Genomic DNA, 6,352 nt, shown 5'->3' with positions numbered 1-6,352 from the left:
CGTGCGATTGGCCTGAGGTTATCTAGAGTCACCAAAGCCGTCGGCACCCGACCCCCCCGGCCGGGGCCAGAGAGGGGCTGACAGAGTTGGTTTTGATCTGACAAATGCACACATCTTCCCCATGAATTGAGTCAGCACCATTTGGCATGTATTAGCTCTAGAATTACTACAGTTTTCCAAGTAGGAGAGGAGCAAGCAACCAAAAGAAACATGACATATTTAATGAGCCATTAACAGTTTCAGTGTACTGGCCCTGCGTACTTAGACATGTATGGCTTAATCTTTGAGACAAGCATATGGTTCTGGTAGGATCAACCATGTAGGAAGAAAGCGGCCTCCGGGCCTCACGAGGATGAGCCAAGAGTCCCAGTCGCGAGGATGGGCATGGCAGGGAGGGTGACGTGGCGTGTGAGAGGGAGGGAACAGTGTGGGGTGGTGGGAGGGGGGCGGTGGGGCAGCGAACCGTACATCCCATCCACCCACACGACACAACACCCCCCCACGGGCTCACCACTCCCAACCCTTCATGCCCAAGTGCGAGGAGGCAGACCGCCCGACCCGAGCACGGCAGCCACGAGGGACTGGCGGCCATTCGCATGCGGCAGGTGCAGGGTGGCCCCGACGTTTGGACAGCGAACGAGAAGTGGACCACGGTGCCTGGGATCTCACTGCCAGCGGCCTCTGAGCACGAAGGTGTCTCGGCGCAGTACCTAGAGTGTCTGACTGGCCTTCGGCAAGCCCGCAGCTCCACCACCGCTGCCGCCATCGCGTCCAGCCCCCGGAACCCTCTCCCCCACACGTGCTGCAGGCTGACACCAAACCCTCCAGGTGCCCACCAAGCCCAAGTGGGGCGCCGCCGACTTGGTCCCAAAGGCACACACCCGGAGACACAGACAACAGGCCAAACAGTGGCCGGTGGCAGTGCCCCACAAGGCGGAGCTGGGTTTAGTCCCAGACGGGGCCACCACAGCCTAAGCTGGTGAGCCGCCCAGGGAGAGAGGATCAGTGGGCAGGGAGGGGGGCACAGACAGGCAAGGCTAGGGACTGCAAGGGCAAGGGCACCGGGGAGCCCGCAGAGGGGCGGCTCGGGGAGAAACCTCAGGCATGGCCGGGCCACCAGGAAAACACGGCCACGGGATCCCACCACCACAGGCACGAGGGAGGTCCCACGGCTCCCCATCTAGGATGCCGGATGGCCCTCGGCACTCACCAAGACCCACCTCATGAGCCCCAGGTCCTGCCATTGGGACCCCAAAGCGACCTCAGCCACAAACCCAATGCCAAGGCCACGTTGCTCATTTCCCGTCCATCCTCCAACCTGGTCAAGCTCTGGGAGAACGATGCGCCCCCCACTTGGGATGCTTCCCATGGCCAGGCGGCCCAACCCTGTGCAATGCAAATGCGGTCATCAGCACGGTCGCTACTCCACAGGGGAGCAGGCGAAGAGCCAGCTTGCAGTGGAGGGGGTCACTCACCAGATGAAACGCCGGGCACAGCCACTGCTCGTGCACAGACTCGGAAGGAGGAGGCGTGGGCCACACAGTAGGCAACGAGCCGCCCTCGGTCCCCACTGCGGAGGCCGGGGAACCCTCTCTCTTCCCCCCTCACCCTGTCGACGGGGAAGCGGAGGAGTGTCCTCTGCAAGCGAGTCGCTACGGCAGTGCTACCTTAACGCAGAGAGAGGCAGCAGGCCGGGGAATCCGGTACCCCAAAGGCACACCTCTCGGATCGCTAGAGAAGGCTTTCTCACCGGGGGTGGGTCACACTCCCCACCCGCCAGTCACCCCTCGTCGGGCCTGCAGAGGTGCTTAGGGATGCCTGGAGAAGGGGGGGGCTTGCGGTACCAGGAAAAATCTGCGTGAGGCAACCTTGAGCCTTCGCGGTCTGGGCAGGGGACCTCGCCGCTGCGCATGCGCGCAATCCCCTAAGGACTCCCCGTCCACCCACCTCCTATCTCCCAGGCAAAGCACCTCCAAGTAAACCCACACACAACCAGTCAGAGGCAGAACGGTAGCCCCTCGGCGGCCGGCCGGCACATGCGTCACCTGCCCCAGCCCACTGCGATCATTAACATACCCCGCGCACAACCGCCAGAGGGGAGCACGGGACCTGCACTCAGCAGACCAGGCGGCGCCCTTCCCTGCATGGCAGGGGTGCGTCTCACTCAACCGCTTCAACCCCCACACCAACGAGCTCCCTCAGGACCCAATCGCGGACACCATGGTGGTGACCGGAGGAGGGGGCGCTAGGGATGGGAAACACACACCACCGCTGGGCCTCCGGCACATGAGTGATAAGCTGGGGGTGGAAGGGGGGAGCCGAGTGCAGTAGGCTCACGCCTGTCATCTCCGCACTTTGGGAGGTGAGGGAAGGTGGATCCCTCGATCCAAGCCTTGGCAACATGGTGAAACCTCGTCTCTAAAAAAATACAAAAACTAACTGGTTTCAGAACCTGGACTCAAAGTTAATAAATAGATAAATAGGCCGGGCACGGTGACTCAAGCCTGTAATCCCATCACTTTGGGAGGCCGAGGTGGGCAGATCACGGGGATCAGGAGATCGAGACCATCCTGGCTACCACAGTGAAAACCCGTCTCTACTCAAAATACAAAAAATTAGCCAGGCATGGTGGTGGGCGTCTGTAGTCCCAGCTACTTGGGAGGCTGAGACAGGAGAATGGGGTGGACCCAGAAGGCAGAGCTTGCAGTGAGCCGACATCACGCCACTGCACTCCAGTCTGGGCAACAGAGTGAGATTTCGTCTCAAAATAATAATAATAATAATAATAATAAATAGATTAAAATTGAAAATTTGAAAGAAAACGTAGCTGGCTGGGCACAATGGCTCACACCTGTCATCCCAGCACTTTGGGAGGCCGAGGTGGGCAGATCACATGAGGTGGCCAGTTCGAGACCTGCCTGACCACACGGAGAAATGCTGTCTCTACTAACAATACAAAATCAGCCGGTTGTGGTGGCACATGCCTGTAATCCCAGCTACTCAGGAGGCTGAGGCAGGAGAATCACTTGAACATGGGAGGTGGAGGTTGCGGTGAGCCGAGATGGTGTCATTGCACTCCAGCATGGGCACCAAGAGTGAAACTCCATCCCAAAAAAAAAGAATTAAGGGCTGTATTCTGTTATTTTTGCTTCCTACCCTGAGATGAACATAATACAGCTGTTGTCTGTCTGCCTGCCTGCCTGTCTGCCTGCCTGTGACAGGGCCTCACCCTGTCTTTCACCCAGACTGGAGCACAGTGACACCATTATGGCTCACACACTGCAGCCTCAACCTCCCCTGGGTTAGGCAATTCCTCAAGGGATCCTACAGCCTCGACCTCCCAAAGTGTTGGGGTTACAGGTATGAGCCACAAACACCCGGCCTGAGTTAATACATCTGGTCTCACTACGTCTTAACCACACACCCATGAAGAACTCAAGTCAAGAGAGATTCGGCAAGAGACTCATAGCATTCTCTCCGAAAGCAGTGAGGTGGATGGCGGACGTGTTTCTCGAGCTCCTGGGGTTTTAGGTGACCATGCGTAGAGGAGAGATTTCCAATGTTTCCAGAGATGCACGAGCCACAGTTATTCGGGGCATCCGAACACAAGATGGGGTTTCTGACAGCGACTTAAGGGCCAGGACGGGCCAGAATCTGCCAAGGCTCATGTCCCAGGGTGGGGCCGATGGAACCCAAGGTAGAGGGAGTCAGTGGTCTGCACAGAGAGAGCTCCAGCCCTAGGCACCACCGTGCAGACCAAATCAGAAGGAACAGAGTCCTTCGTCCTACATGCCACATCGCTCCACTGAACATGGGAGCGGATCCGTTTTCCAAACACGAGGTGACTTTCACTTTGCAATGGATCACAAGGGGCCGGGCTTTCCAGAGTCAGCAGGATAAAGAAGTCATTCTGGCTTGGCCTCCTCCATTCCCCAGTAACTGGTGAATTTAAATGAGCCGAGGCTGGCCTGGCCGGAGCCGCTACAGGGCGGAGGGGGGTGGGTGGGGTGGGGGGTTGCCTGAGGCACTGCAGAAATTGGGCCTGAGCCTCGAGGATGACCGTGCTGCAGGAACCCGTCCAGGATGCTCTATGCCAAGCACTAAACCACTATGCTTACCGAGATGGGGTTTTCCTCACAGAAGGCCTTTATGCAGAAGTACACTCAGAAGAAGCCTTGTTTTTACTGGCGACCTGTTCTTGCCTCCCAGAAAAGGCCTATAAAGCATATAGACTCTTGAAAAGTCACAGTTGTCCTGCACCGCAATGCAAATACCAGCTTGCAAAATGTTGTGTTGATCTCAGTAAGCTTGCAGACTGGGAACAAATCTTATCTGGTGGAGTGTTTAATAAGCAGAAAAGCCATGATGATATTGTCACTGAGTTTGGTGATTCAGCTTGCTTTCCCCTTCCATTGTTGGGACATGTATATTGCAAGACAGATCGGCTTGCCAAAGGATCAGAAGGTTACCAAAAGAGACTTAGTTTAAATCCTTTCCTCTGGTATCCCTTTGAATCATTATGTGAAATAGGTGAAAAGCCAGATCCTGACCAAACATTTAAATTCACATCTTTACAGAACTTTAGCAACTGTCTGCCCAGCTCTTGCACAACACAAGTACCTAATCACAGTTTATGTCACAGACAGCCTGAGACCATTCTTACGGAAACACCCCAGGACACAATTGAATTAAACAGATTGAATTTAGAATCTTCCAATTCAAAGTACTCCTTGAATACAGATTCTCCAGTGTCTTCTATTGATTCAGCTGTAATTTCACCTGATACTGTCCCACTGGGAACAAGAACTTCCATATTATCTAAACAAGTTCAAAATAAACCAAAAACTGGTCGAAGTTTATTAACAGGACTAGCAGCTCTTAGTCCATAAACCCCAAGTTTTGGGATTTTGCCATTAGAAACCCCAAGTCCTGGAGATGGATCTTATTTACAAAACTACACTAATACACCTTCTGTAATTGATGTGCCATCCACAGGAGCCCCTTCAAAAAAGTCTGTTGCCAGAATTGGCCAAACTGGAGCAAAGTCTGACTTCTCGCAGAGTGGAAATAGCCGAGAGGTAACTCCAATTATTTCACAAACAGAAAGTTCTGGTCCATAAATAAGTGCAACACCTCAGGTAATGAGCCCCACTATGACATCTCCCCGAAATGCACTGCATCAAAAAACTTCATGACTCTTTATTAGTGACAGTTCCACAACCAAAGAGAATAGGAAGAAATTAAAAATGAAATTTCCACCTAAAACCCCAAACAGAAAAACAAAAAGTAAAACTAATAAAGGAGGAATAACTCAACCTAATATAAATGACAACCTGGAAATTACAAAATTGGACTCTTCCATCAATTCAGAAGAGAAAATATCCATAATCACACATCAGATTCAGGCTTTTAATCTACAAAAAGCAGCAGCAGAAGGCTTGATGAGCCTTCTTCGTGAAAGTGGGAAAGGTTATTTAGCTTTGTGTTCATACTACTGCAAAGAAGCTATAAATATTTTGAGCCATCTACCTTCTCACCACTACAATACTAGTTGGGTACTGTGCCAAATTGGAAGGGCCTATTTTGAAATTTCAGAGTACATGCAAGCTGAAAGAATATTCTCAGAGGTTAGAAGCATTGAGAATTATAGAGTCGAGGGCATGGAAATCTACTCTACAACACTTTGGCGTCTTCAAAAAGATGTCTCTCTTTCATTTCTGTCAAAAGACTTAACAGACATGGATAAAAATTCGCCAGAGGCCTGGTGTGCTGCAGGGAACTGTTTCAGTCTGCAGCGGGAACACGATATTGCAATTAAATTCTTCCAGAGGGCTATCCAAGTGGATCCAAATTATGCTTATGCCTATACTCTATTAGGGCGAGAGTTTGTCTTAACTGAAGAATTGGACAAAGCATTAGCTTGTTTTCGAAATGCTATCAGAGTCAATCCTAGACATTATAATGCATGGTAAGTGGTAATGAAGTGTAAAGACAAATCTTGTTGATGGTGCTGGTAGTCACTAATTTTTCTTGTTAGATAGCTCTTTATTGTCATGAATTTGGTTACTAATACTTAGGGATGGTACATACTGGTCAATAACTTCAAAGTAACATGTTTTCTTATGAAATGTATGTCTTTAACAAACTCTTCAGTTAACTAATTATAATAGAATACCAGATGCTTATACTCAACAGTTTCAGTCTTCTACCAAACTTTTGCAAATACTGTAGTTGTGTTTTGTTTGTTTGCTTGTTTAGTTTTGTTAATTGATTTGTTACTTTTTCTTCAAACACAGAAATGGTGATTGGGACAAAAAGTGCTTGGGAAATTGGAAAGGAATAGCATAATTCA

At 51.2% G+C, this 6,352-nt stretch overlaps 2 pseudogenes; both read left to right on the top strand.

Annotated features, from left to right (window-relative positions):
- Window positions 1–378: 378 nt before the first annotated feature.
- LOC129019154 (trithorax group protein osa-like) lies at window positions 379–3,946 on the top strand (annotated as a pseudogene).
- A 109-nt stretch (window positions 3,947–4,055) lies between these two features.
- On the top strand, window positions 4,056–5,972 carry LOC134738482 (cell division cycle protein 27 homolog; annotated as a pseudogene).
- The last annotated feature ends 380 nt before the right edge of the window (window positions 5,973–6,352 follow it).

The sequence above is a fragment of the Pongo pygmaeus genome, chromosome 17 (assembly GCF_028885625.2).
Source record: "Pongo pygmaeus isolate AG05252 chromosome 17, NHGRI_mPonPyg2-v2.0_pri, whole genome shotgun sequence".
NCBI lineage: Eukaryota > Metazoa > Chordata > Mammalia > Primates > Hominidae > Pongo > Pongo pygmaeus.
The sequence above is the reverse complement of the archived record's forward strand: the minus strand, read 5'-3'. Positions and strand labels throughout refer to the sequence as shown.